Source organism: Schistocerca gregaria, chromosome 2 (assembly GCF_023897955.1).
Source record: "Schistocerca gregaria isolate iqSchGreg1 chromosome 2, iqSchGreg1.2, whole genome shotgun sequence".
NCBI lineage: Eukaryota > Metazoa > Arthropoda > Insecta > Orthoptera > Acrididae > Schistocerca > Schistocerca gregaria.
In genome coordinates, this window is record NC_064921.1 from 840,557,617 (window position 1) to 840,572,361 (window position 14,745).

The following is a 14,745-nucleotide window of genomic DNA, read 5'->3' on the forward strand; positions in this document are numbered from 1 at the left end:
TTCTCTTGGAAATATGGCGGAATTAATAGCCGCTGGCTACGACAAGCAGCTGGAGACGTTCCACTGGTCTGGTGCCAAGCCCTATGACGAGGAAAACGCCGTGCGCTTGATCGCCTCTAGGCACCGCTTGCCAACACTGCTCAGGAAATAATCGTCCGCAGCTGCCTCGCCAAATATTGCCAGCGATTCTGTAGACTGCATGAGTGAACAAAAACTTCTCCAGTTTCTCTGAGGAATCGTTGTTTGCCCACACATATCTGCTTATCTTGCTGATCGTATGGTTCTCGACGTGCTTAAGCCTCCACATCTGACGCCATTTGGCCAGACTAGACGTCGGGTGTCTCAGCAGTAACTGTTCCGAGTATGCAACAACAAATGGTGCTTGTGTAATGTAGTATGAGAGCCGTCTTTTAGAAGCGTCTGATTATCACTCTGTGACTGATTGGTCTTCTGACTGGTTTGATGCGGTCCCCCCTCGAACTCCTCTGCTGTGCGAACCTTTCGTTCTCAATGTAGCGCTTTCAAACTACGTCCTCAATTATTCCCGTTCCTTATTTGTATAAATGATATGTCCTCTACAATTACGGGTAATTCTACAATATTTCTCGTTGCTAATGAGACTAGCTTGATAATAAAGGATGTTGTGTGCAACATTGGCCCAGTTTCTCATTGTGCAGTTCATGGCCTAAGTTCATGGCTTCCGTACTATAATATACCGTAATACATGGGAAGGTAATTCTGTTACGTTTTCACGACCAAACCTGTATCATTTTCCACGTAAATTAGTATTGAGACAGCTTGAACCCTGTGGAAGAACAATGGGTACTTTAGAAAGTAGTGTAAAAATAATTTATACCACTCTCTATCTTCCTATATTGTTTTTAGCACCTACATCTTCTTCTTCTCATCATCTTTATCCATTAAATTCGTACAATACGTGGTGTACGTTCACGAACCTCTTGTCGACCCCAGTTCACTAGTCTGGGTATTTTGACAGTGGCCTCTCAATATATATATATATATTCCTTACTGTCATTTCTTGCTAACATTATTAGCTTATTCTCAAGAACAATAAGCTTCCACTCAATACTCGGCAGAAATAACCTGCATTTGGGTCGGTCTTCCTTAATTCTTGAGCAGAAAGTTGTGCAGTGTACTGCTGCATCCATTTTCAATAAGCTTACCAGCAACCCACGCGGTTTAAAGAGTTTCCTCATGAGTCACTCCTTCTATTCTATCGATGAGTTCCTTCAATTACGTTTATCTGTTATTACTTTTATGTTGTAATTTCATTTACTGACATGTCCCATGACCTTGGATATTTGCTCCTCAATTTGGTCCTACGGAACTTTGCGTGTAAATAAATAAATAGATCTATTCTACTCTCTTTCTTCCTCTGTTGTTTTTAGCATCTACATCTCCTTCTCATTAGTTTTATCCATTCATTCCTTTCCTCGCTGGTTCTACGAAGAAACTCTTCACTTGTTACCTCATCAGTTCACCTAATTTTATACATTCTTCTATAGCACCACCTCTCAAATGCTTCTGTTATCTTCTGTTCCGGTTTTCCCGCAGTCCGTATCTCACTATCACACATTAATGGAGTCCAAACGTGCATACTGAAAATTTCTTATTCAAAATTAGACTTACGTTTAGTACTAGCAGGCGTCTCTTGGCCAGGGATGCTATTTTGCTCATTGCTGTCCATGCTCCGTCCTTCATGTGTTATTTTGATGCCTAAGTAGCAGAATTACTCAATTTTAATTACTTCGTCATCATCAATTATGATCTCAAGTTTCTCGCTTATCTCATTTCTACTGCTTCTCATTACTTTACTCCTTCTTCGATTCACTCTTAATCCATACTTAGCACTCATTAAACTGTTCACTCCATTCAGCATATACTATAATTCTTCTTCACTTTCATTAAGGACAGCGATGTCATCAGCGAATCACACTCTTGAACCAACCTTTTCTTTTCATCACGGCTTCGTCGATTAAATTCAACAGTAGGGGCGAGAGACTACATCCCATTGGTAAACACTTGTTAATCCGAACAGTTTGTTCTTTGTGTTGCACTCTCATTTTTCGCTTTGAGTTCTTGTACATTGTATATTAGCCGTGTTTCCTTATAGCTTTCCCCTACTTTTTAAAATGATTTTTGATATCTTGCAAAATTTAATATTGTCGAACGCTTTTTCCAAGTTGAAAAATCCTATAAACGAATATTTTTTTTCTTCTTCTGGCTTGCTTCCATTATCAACAACGTCAGAACTGCCTGTTTGATGCCTTTACCTTTCCTCAAGCCAAATTGATCATAATCTAACAGATCGTGAATCTGTTTTTGCATTCCTGTATATACTATCTGAGCCATATGGTGAGGTCGATATCTCGTAATCGGCGAACTTAAGCACCATCTTTGTGTATTGGGGAGCTAGCATCCTCTCTCGGATTAACGGCGGAGGTGACAGTCGGGCGGAGCTGGTGTGGAGTCTCGCAGAGGACGGCGCACGGGGCAGAGCGTTTTACGTTTAACATGCCCAGCTTTCCCGGCATGCGCATGTTCCAGCAGCGTGACCCGTCTGCTAGTGCTGTTGGTTGCATAGAGCTTAGTGGAACTAATTGTGGCTTGTCAGCCGTTTCATCAGTAGTCTCAACTGACATTGGCCCGGCTTGCTTGCCATGCTTGGCCGAAGGCAGATGTGTACAATGTATGAATATGTCGACATACCATCTGACTTCGGAGAAATTCATCCACACAATACCGAAGGCTGCAAGATCTGACAAGGGCCAGAATTATCCCACAATCAGCTTAACAACTCATGCATCTAAGTTGCTTACAAGAATGATAGACACAAGAGCTGAAAACAAAATAGATGATCTGTTACGTAACGATCAGTTTGGCTTTAGGAAAGGTAAAGGCAGCAGTGAGGCAATTCTGACATTGCGGTTGATAACCATAACAAGACTAAAGAAAAATGAAACACGTTCATAGCATTTGTCGAACTGTAAAAGGCGTCAGACAATGTAAAATGGTGCAAGATGTGGGAAATTCTGGGAAAAATAGGGGTAGGCTGTAGGGAGAGACAAGGTGAAAGAATATCAAGCATATCATTCGCTTTTGACATTGCTATCTTGATTGAAAGAGAAGAAGAATTAGATGATCTCCTAAATGGAATGAACAGTCAAGTGAGTACAGAATATGGATTGAGAGTAAAGCGATGAAAGACAAAAGTAATGAGAACTAGCAGAGATGAGGACAGCGAGAAACGTAACATCATGATTGATGGTCACGAAGTAGATGAAGTTAACGGAACTATGCTACCTAGGCAGCAAAATAACCAATGACGGACGGAGCAAGGAGCACAACAGAAACAGACTATCACTGGGAAAAAGGGCATTCCTGGCAAAAAGAAGTCTACTGGTGTCGGACATAGGCCATAATTTCAGGAAGAATTTTCTGATAACGTACGTTTGGAGCACGACATTTTTTGGTAGTGAAACTTGGACTGCGGAAAAAAGGAACAGAAGTGAATCTAAGCATTTGAGATGTGGTGCTACAGACGAATGTTGAAAATTAGTCGGAATTATAAGGTAAAGAATGAAGAGATTCGCCGCAGAATCGGGAAGGGAAAGGAATATGTGGAAAGCACTGACAAGGAGACGGGATAGGATGACTGGGGAATGAATTCCATGGTACTAGCTCCCTCTGGATTTGAAAAGGGCAACATTTGGAGAGGAAGGCAGAGATTGTAAGATATCCATCAAATAATTGAGGACCTAGGTTGCAAGTGCTACTTGAGATTAATAGGTTGGCACAGGAGAGGAATTCGTGGCAGGCTGAGAGAGAGAGAGAGAGAGAGAGAGAGAGAGAAAACTGTCATTTCCTTTTTTGACGATGAGCTTTCTTTGGCATTTCTGTGATTCTCTTTCCGGCTGGGGCCTCTTGTCTTCATGTGCTGCTTGGAGCACAACCCCTCGCCGTCCGCTTTAAAAAAATGGCTCTAAGCACTATGGGACTTAACATCTGAGGTCATCAGTCCCATAGACTTTTTTTTTGGTCATCAGTCTACTGACTGGTTTGATGCGGCCCGCCACGAATTCATTTCCTGTGCTAACCTCTTCATCTCAGAGTAGTCTTTGCAACCTACGTCCTCAATTATTTGCCTGACGTATTCCAATCTCTGTCTTCCTCTACAGTTTTTGCCCTCTAGTACCATGTAAGTCATCCTCTCATGTCTTAGCAGATGTCCTAACATCCTGTCCCTTCTCCTTATCAGTGTTTTCCACATACTCCTTTCCTCTCCGATTCTGCGTAGAACCTCCTCATTCCTTACCTTATCAGTCCACCTAATTTTCAACATTTGTCTATAGCACCACATCTCAAATGATTCGATTCTCTTCTGTTTCGATTTTCCCACAGTCCATGTTTCACTACCATACAATGCTGTACTCCAGACGTACATCCTCAGAAATTTCTTCCTCAAATTAAGGACGGTATTTGATATTAGTAGACTTCTCTTGGCCAGAAATGCCTTTTTTGCCATAGCGAGTCTGCTTTTGATGTCTTCCTTGCTCCGTCAGTCATTGGTTATTTTACTGCCTAGGTAGCAGAATTCCTTAAATTCATTGACTTCGTGACCATCAATCCTGATGTTAAGTTTCTCGCTGTTCTCACTTCTAGTGCTTCTCATTACCTTCGTCTTTCTCCGATTTACTCTCAAACCATACTGTGTACTCATTAGACTGTTCATTCCGTTCAGCAGATCATTTAATACTTTTTCACTTTCACTCAGGATAGCAATGTCATCAGCGAATCGTATCATTGATATCCTTTCACCTTGTATTTTAATTCCGCTTTTTAACCTTTCTTTTATTTCCATCTTTGCTTCCTCGATGTACAGATTGAAGAGTAGGGGCGAAAGGCTACAGCCTTATCTTACACCCTTCTTAATACGAGCACTTCGTTCTTGATCGTCCACTCTTATTATTCCCTCTTGGTCGTTGTACATATTGTATATGACCCGTCTCTCCCTATAGCTTACCCCTACTTTTCTCAGAATCTCGAACAGCTTGCACCATTTTATATTTCGAACGCTTTTTCCAGGTCGACAAATCCTATGAACGTGTCTTGATTTTTCTTTAGCCTTGCTTCCATTATTTGCCGTAACGTCAGAATTGCCTCTCTCGTGCCTTTACTTTTCGTAAAGCCAAACTGATCGTCACCTAGCGCATTCTCAATTTTCTTTTCCATTCTTCTGTATATTATTCTTGTAAGCAGCTTCGATGCATGACTGTTAAGCTGATTGTGCGATAATTCTCGCACTTGTCAGCTCTTGCCGTTTTCGGAATTGTGTGGATGATGCTTTTCCGAAAGTCAGATGCTAATTCGCCAGACTCATATATTCTACACACCAACGTGAATAGTCATTTTGTTGCCACTTCCTCTAATGATTTTAGAAAATCTGATGGAATATTATCTATCGCTTCTGCCTTATTTGACCGTAAGTCCTCCAAAGCTCTTTTAAATTCCGATTCTAATACTGGATCCCCTATCTTTTCTAAATCGACTCCTGTTTCTTCTTCTATCACATCACACGAATCTTCACCCTCATAGAGGCTTTCAATGTATTCTTTCCACCTATCTGCTCTCTCCTCTGCATTTAACAGTGGAATTCCCGTTGCACTCTTCATGTTACCACCGTCGTTTTTATGCCACCAAAGGTTGTTTTGGCTTCCCTGTATGCTGAGTCTGTCCTTCCGACAATCATATCTTTTTCGATGTCTTCACATTATTCCTGCAGCCATTTTGTCTTAGCCTCCCTGCACTTCCTATTTATTTCATTCCTCAGCGACTTGTATTTCTGTATTCCTGATTTTCCCGGAACATGTTTGTACTTCCCCCTTTCATCAATCAACTGAAGTATTTCTTCTGTTACCCATGTTTTCTTCGCAGCTACCTTCTTTGTACCTATGTTTTCCTTCCCAGCTTCTGTGATGACCCTTTTTAGAGATGTCCACTCCTCTTCAACTTTACTGCCTACTGCGCTATTCCTTATTGCTGTATCTATAGCGTTAGAGAACTTCACACGTATGTCGTCATTCCTTAGAACTTCCGTATCCCACTTCTTAGCGTATTGATTCTTCCTGACTAATGTCTTGAACTTCAGCCTACTCTTCATCACTACTATATTGTGATCTGAGTCTATATGTGCTCCTGCGTACGCCTTACAATCCAATATTTGATTTCGGAATCTCTGTCTGACCATGATGTAATGTAATTGAAATGTTCCCGTATCTCCCGGCCTTTTCCAAGTATACCTCCTGCTCTTGTGATTCTTGAACAGGGTATTCGCTATTACTAGCTGAAACTTGTTACAGTACTCAATTAGTCTTTCTCCTCTTTCATTCCTTGTCCCAAGCCCATATTCTCCTGTAACCTTTTCTTCTACTCCTTTCCCTACAACTGCATTCCAGTCGCCCATGACTATTAGATTTTCGTCCCCCTTTACATACTGCATTACCCTTTCAATATCCTCATACATTTTCTCTATATGTTCAACTTCAGTAGTAGTAAACACCGTTCTGCGGAAGCATTAGTGATTTGTAATTCTTACCAAGTTTCAGTTAAAAGTTGCATTAGTAACGCTTCAGACGTATCGGAGTCCTTGTTACTTGCTGGCATGTTTAAATGAAATTCTCTACCAAAGCATTTGTTCACGTTGAGGTAATCGGCAGTGTTCGTGTTTAACTCTGATAAGAGACCCAGCACGCTAGATCAATTTTGATATGAAATTTTTTGTGGTCAATTTTCTTGATGCTGTTAAATTTCACATGCTGGCTTCTGCTATAGCCTATGGTACAGTGTTTTTTGACATGGGCCAATGAGCTATTATTTTATCCCTGATTTATTAATGGAAGTTTTTAACTATCTTGTAGTTAAGCCAGTGCTAACTACACACACCGTTGCCACGGATCGGGTGCTTGAGGTCTATCTTGAAGTACCATCCGTGGCACATCCGGAAGACTCCTCATAATTTATTGTGATCTAAAGAGCCTCTGAGTTCATTGTTTTGCTTGTAATTTTCCAAGGTTAAACAATATATTGAACAGTGTAATAAGAAAAGAAATAATGCCTTCAGTGAGTAAGCTGTTTTGTAGAGCTTTGTAACATAACGCAATTTTTTTTTCTTAATGTAAGTGAACCTGTTGTAGAGTTACACTGCTTTCGCAGGAAAAGACTTATGCTAGGAATTAGTAAACTACTTCCTGTAATTTTTTGTAACATAATGCAAATTTGGTTTCATAACGTGTGTGAGAATGGTTGTAGACTTCCATTGTTCTAGAAAGAATAAATGTAATATCTGAAATCGGTAAATTCCTTCTTGTAATACTTTTGGAACGTAACCCAAAATTTGGATTCTCACTGTGAATTACCCTTTCCTATGCTGCACTGCTTTAATAGGAGAAGAAAAACAAATTCTTGCAACAAGTAAATGTTTATTGTCAAGAGAAAGGAACTTATGAAAATTTGTAATACATCGGTTTGCTATAGTGTAGCGATAAATTTGTGACGATACGATTTTAAAGAAACAAGAAATGTTCGATTCGTTATTCAGTCCATCTATTACGACCTATTGATGGCGTCCTCTCATTAATTATCGTCGTTGTTAAGGCCCTATCACTATTCTTGTGAGCAAAATGGGTGTATTAACTTTTAAGCTGACTCTGGGATAATTCTCGCACTGTCGGTTCTTGCAATCTTACAAACTGTGTGGGTTTTACCGAAAGTCTGTTGGCGTATCGCCAGTCTCATACATTCTACACACCAACCGAATAATCGTTGTACTTAAGAAATGTTAGCTGTCCCTTCGGCTTTGTTTGATATCAAATGTTTCTGAGCTCTTCTAAGTTCTGATTCTGAATCTGGATCTCCTATCTCTTCCTTATCGACACCTTTTCTTCTTCCATCAAGTCAACAAGTAAGTTCTCTCCCATATAGCGGAACTCAATGTATTCTTTCACCTATCCACTCTCTCCTCTGTATTTAACACTGGGATCCCTGTTGCACTCTTAATGTTAGCGCCTTTGCTTTTAATTTGTTTTGACTTTTCTCTATGTTGAGTCAGTCCTTACGAGTGAGTCTTCGGACATTCATTTCTTTTTCGATTTCTTCATGTTTTTCAGGCAGCCATTTCGCCTTCCATGCACTTCCTATTAATTTTTTTCCTGAGTGATAGTATTTCTGTGTTTCAAAAATATTGTACTTCCTTCTTTCGTCGATCAGCTGAAGCGCTTTTTCTGTTACCCATGGTTTCTTCCCAGTTACCTTCCTTGTATCCACGTTTTCTCTCCAACATCTGTGATTGCCCTTTTTAGAGTCGTCCATTCCTCTTCAACCAAGCTGCCTAATGAGCGGTTCATTATGTAATCTAACTGAAATCTCCACTTATCTTCCGATCTGTTCCAGGTGTTCCTTCTCTTATGTCCTTGAACAGGGTAATCACTATTAATATCTGATATTTATTATAAAACTCAATTGGTTTTTCTCCGTCCATCCGCTCGATACAATTTGGAACGAGACTCTCCAACCAAGTAACACTTTTCCAGTCATCAATAGTCCAATGTCGGCGTTTACAGGCCCTGGCGAGGCGTAAAGCTTTGTGTCGTGCAGTAATCAACTGTACACGAGTGTTCCTTCGGTTCTGAAAACCCATATCGATGATGTTTCGTTGAATGGCTCGCACCCTGACATTTGTTGATGGCCCAGCATTGAAATCTGTAGCAATTTGCAGAGGGGTTGAACTTCTGTCACGTTGAACGGTTCTTTTAAGTCGTCGTTGGTCCCTTTCTTGCAGGATCTTTTTCTGGCCGCAGCGGTATCGGTGACCTGATGTTTTACCGGATTCCTTATATTCACGGTACATTCGTGAAATGGTCGTACGGGAAAATCCCTACTTCATCGCTACTTCGGAGATGCTGTGTCCCATCGCTCGTACGCCGACTTCAACACAACGATCAGACACTTAAACCCTGATAACCTGCCGTTGTAGCAGCAATAGCCGATCTAACAACCGCGCCAGACAGTTCTTGTCTTACTTAAGCGTTGACGACCCCAGTATTCTGCCTGTTTACGTATCTCTCTATTTGCATACGCATGCATATAACAATTTGTTTAGAACTTCAGTGTATTTCACAATCACATTCTAATTCTTCATGCTATTAGATTCATATTTTTGTTCACGTATTGAATTACCATTCGGTATCCCCATTTACTTTGTCTTCATATTCTCATTGCGACGTCGGCATTTATAACTAAACTAATGTTGTCTGTGTTGGTTTGCTGTTAATTGTGATGAGAACAGGCCCTCGTCCTACCTTACAACTCATAAAGAATAATGCTCTTGTCGAACTGTTTTCGGCTGCTGTTGATATCATGCTTGTTCCACAAAGCTTTCGGACTGCTGGACGTTTAAAACTTCCTGCCACAATATTTCGGCGCAGAATCTTCTGGTCATTATAGCATCCATCCCCCATTTTAAAGTCGATAAAAACATTTTTCATTATTTTTTAAAATATTTTAATCGTGAGAGACAAGTGTGTTGTCAGAGAAACAGTTTGGTTTTGCTAGTGCAGAGACAGTGTCACAGTATCTTTACAAGCCACAGAAAATAGACTTAAAACAATGATGTCTTTTAATTATAAGAAGGATTATTATTATCAGTGACTTTTTGTTGCAGTCTTCCTTCTTGTTCGAGTAACCATGATGCTGGCAAAACGCACTTTTATCTGACACCTATGATAAGGTCTGGTATTATTACTATTATGTAAATTACCAATCGTAAATTATTGGAGAAAAATAGAGAATAATGTCATTCAAGTTTTTCCCATATATTCTCTAAGAATATTACTGATCTTGATCCTCTGCAGTCCATCTTTGCTTCGATGCGGACGAGCTGCAACTCCACATTAAAGCTTATATGTTTATACGCATTTAAGGCAAGAGTAATAGATTTATTTCAGGTTGAAAATGCTGAGAACAATTAATTAATGCTTATTAATATGAAACATAGTCGATAAATAGTTTGGACAAGAAGCGAACACAAGCTTTCGAAATGTGGTGCTACAGAAGAATGCTGAAGATTGAATGGGTAGATCATATAACTAATTTGGAGGTATTGAATAGAATTGGGGAGAAGAGCAGTTTGTGGCACAACTTGACTAGAAGGAGGGATCGGTTGGTAGAACATGTTCTAAGGCATCAGGGGGTAACCAATTTAGTACTGGAGGACAGTGTGGAGGGTAAAAATCGTAGAGGGAGACCAAGAGATGGATACACTAAGCACATTCCGAAGGATGTAGGGTCCAGTAGGTACTGGGAGATGAAGAAGCTTGCACAGGACAGAGTAGCATGGAGAGCTGCATCAAATCAGTCTCAGGACTGAAGACAACAACAACAAACAATTTTTTTTTTTCAAATCTAATTCAGTCAGTTATTTTCATGTAACCACAAGAGATCGATTCTTTGATACACCGATGTTCATTTATCAGCCACCATTTCATGTAAGCTTTAAGCGGTGAGTTGAAATTGCCGAATAATTCAGACACATGTATTTGCCAATTCAAAATGATTCACGTAAAGGTAACGTGACTGTATACCAAATTCCGTGCTTTGAGAAACTACACTCCTGGAAATTGAAATAAGAGCACCGTGAATTCATTGTCCCAGGAAGGGGAAACTTTATTGACACATTCCTGGGGTCAGATACATCACATGATCACACTGACAGAACCACAGGCACATAGACACAGGCAACAGAGCCTGCACAATGTCGGCACTAGTACAGTGTATATCCACCTTTCGCAGCAATGAAGGCTCCTATTCTCCCATGGAGACGATCGTAGAGATGCTGGATGTAGTCCTGTGGAACGGCTTGCCATGCCATTTCCACCTGGCGCCTCAGTTGGACCAGCGTTCGTGCTGGACGTGCAGACCGCGTGAGACGAGGCTTCATCCAGTCCCAAACATGCCCAATGGGGGACAGATCCGGAGATCTTGCTGGCCAGGGTAGTTGACTTACACCTTCTAGAGCACGTTGGGTGGCACGGGATACATGCGGACGTGCATTGTCCTGTTGGAACAGCAAGTGCCCTTGCCGGTCTAGGAATGGTAAAACGATGGGTTCGATGACGGTTTGGACGTACCGTGCACTATTCAGTGTCCCCTCGACGATCACCAGAGGTGTACGGCCAGTGTAGGAGATCGCTCCCCACACCATGATGCCGGGTGTTGGCCCTGTGTGCCTCGGCCGTATGCAGTCCTGATTGTGGCGCTCACTTGCACGGCGCCAAACACGCATACGACCATCATTGGCACCAAGGCAGAAGCGACTCTCATCGCTGAAGACGACACGTCTCTATTCGTCACTCGATTCGCGCCTGTCGCGACACCACTGGAGGCGGGCTGCACGATGTTGGGGCGTGAGCGGAAGACGAACTAACAGTGTGCGGGACCGTAGCCCAGCTTCATGGAGACGGTTGCGAATGGTCCTCGCCGATACCCCAGGAGAAACAGTGTCCCTAATTTGCTGGGAAGTGGCGGTGCGGTCCCCTACGGCACTGCGTAGGATCCTACGGTCTTGGCGTGAATCCGTGCGTCGCTGCGGTCCGGTCCCAGGTCGACTGGCGCGTGCACCTTCCGCCGACCACTGGCGACAACTTCGATGTACTGTGGAGACCTCACGCCCCACGTGTTGAGCAATTCGGCGGTACGTCCACCCAGCCTCCCGCATGCCCACTATACGCCCTCGCTCAAAGTCCGTCAACTGCACATACGGTTCACGTCCACGCTGTCGCGGCATGCTACCAGTGTTAAAGACTGCGATGGAGCTCCGTATGCCACGGCAAACTGGCTGACACTGACGGCGGCGGTGCACAAATGCTGCGCAGCTAGCGCCATTCGACGGCCAACACCGCTGTTCCTGGTGTGTCCGCTGTGCCGTGCGTGTGATCTTTGCTTGTACAGCCCTCTCGCAGTGTCCGGAGCAAGTATGGTGGGTCTGACACACCGGTGTCAATGTGTTCTTTTTTTCATTTCCAGGAGTGTATTTTAACTTCTGAAATTATTTGCTGGCGTCGGAGCAATGAGAAAACAGAAAGAAGACACATAATGGACATATTGATGGGCAAAAAAGCAGACACCAAATACAAAAACACGGGGACGTTCACACTCGACGAAAAATACACTGAAACACGTTGGCACGGCGCTATAACACTGACGACTTCGACGGCACGGTGAACCTAGGAGCGGGACGGCGAACACTAAACACAAATACGAAGGCACACACACGAGAATCCGATGACGATGATCTCCAGCGCGCGAATGTCCACGTAGCGTGTGCGAGTCTGGGGAGCTTCCAAGAAGGGAAAAGGCGGGAAGGGGGAGGGAAAGGGTAGAGTAAAGATGCCAATGGCAGAGGAGATGGTAGGTGAAGGGGTAGGGGGAAACCCGGTGGAGGAGTGGGGGAAAGGGAGGAGGGTGGGAAAGGGGCAGAGAAGGGAGAGAGGGTGCCCATAGGAACAAACACAGGAAGAGGGAGGGAGGATCAAAATTGGTAGGAGGGGTGGTTGGAGGGGAGGAGGGCATCAACAGGGAGGGGTATCATCAAGGAGGGGGAGCGAGAACGCACTGAGCTCTTGTATTTAAGGCCCCTCCAGGACATGTGTGTTGGATTCACTTGGCATTGCTGGTGTGCTACTGGAGCGCGTTCGATTCTGCTGTGCCACGCGCCCTCTGTGGTGAAAACTAGCCGCATCGATATCAATTCGATTGTCGTCCCGCAGTTCTAACAGAGAACTACGCCAGCTACAGAAGACACAAAGTTTCTCGCGATTGGATTCCATGCCGAATTCAGCTGAAAACCGCCGCCTCGATTAATGAGAGACTCACTGTCAGACAGTCGTATTTCCATGGATTCATTAATAACAGAAATCCAAAAGTTAGACGTATGGACCACAATTTTTGTCTCACTGTAATTCATGACATGAGCAATGGAAAAACAGTGTTCTGCAATGGCAGACTTTCAAGACTGAAGAAGGCGAATATCCCGCTGATGTTATACAATGCGATCCCACACAGTAAGCGTCGTTTGCCCCGTATATGATTTGCTGCCTTCAAAGGGAATCCTGTAAACAGCTGCATTGCGCATCTCTAGATCGTCTTTGGCTGATTCCAACAGCGACGAAACTTTTGCAGTAGGGCGAAAGATTGCTTAGACTTTATATTTTCTTAGTATACTTCCTATATGCGCTGAAATGTTACCAATATATGCTTAATGAACAGTCGTTTTAAAGGCCTCTTCCTCCATGGTTTACAGGTCTGCAGTACTCTCTCCACTTGCTGGAAAGAATACCCATTCTTCAGAATTACAGTCTGTAGTTACTCCAGTTCCGTTTGCCAACTATAGGTGTCAGTGATGACGTGGGCTTGGAGAATCAATGTCTTCAAAACACCCATCGTTTGTGCCGGATGATGGCAAACAGCGGCTTTCAAGTAGAGGTCTGTGTGAGTGGGCTTTCTATATATTGAATGACCAAGTGTGCCATCGCTCTTACGTCGCACCAAGACGTCTAAAAAAACGGCAGACAACCTTCCTCCTCCAACTCCATAGAAAATCCTATGTTTTCGCGTGTGGAGCTCTAATAACAGTATAAACAACATATCGCCAAAATACTGTTGGTTTAAAAGTGGCTTACGCAGGTGCTCCTCAACAATCTTCCTACAAACATTGACAACTAGGGGAGACAAAGGATTTCCCATTGCGACACCGATCGCTCATTGAACTCGTTTTTAAGTAAAAAATATGTAGAGGAGAGTGTGAGCTCAAACAACGCTGTAAGGTCAGCTCCGAAACTATTGCCAATGAGATTTAGTGAAGCTACAAGAAGTACATTTTAAAAAGTGAAACTACATCAGAACTGACCAACATGTCATAACTTTAAAGCTCCAATAACTTACGACTGTTGATGAAATAACTAGAATTATTTATGTGATGTGGACACTTTCCTACCATTGGTTTGAGGAAAGACGCCAAATACTTCGCTAAGTCGTAGGTGGCTGCTCCAGTATTAATCACATTGGCAGTAAAGGCACGTTTACCTTGTGGATCTTTGGCAATCCATATAGCCTAGGTGGAACTGAACTGTTAAGTTTCAGTTTCACAGTTACCTCCTTTGGTAAGGAACTGTTAGTCAGAAGTTATCTATTTTGCTATATACTGAGTCGCTTAATAAAACAGTGATCTTATTAATATAGTCCCCCAATAGCATTAAAACAGTAACATTACATTGCCCGATTTAAGTAACACTGTATCCGGGTCTGCTCGCAAGTTCCGGAGGGCTGCCGTGTCCATAGGCGAGATGTTAATCTTCGGCGATGTAGTTCTTGTCAACACACGACAAGACTCCGGCGCACTTCCTCAGCTTCATCTGTAGCAAGACAGCGCACGGCTTCTTCGATGGAACTGACGAAGCCGTGGTGAAACAGTTGTAGGAGCAAAATTGTGACCTTTTGCTAACACAGATGTAGTTGCGTCATTTATAGATTTCCCCACCAAGTTACTCGATTTTTCGTCAGTTCCATCGAAGAAGCTGAGTCCGAAAGAACAGATACCATCTTCATATAGTTAAGGCTAACCGGCCATTGACTTTTTTCTGTGCAGGATGCACAAGCATTGCCCGAACTCTA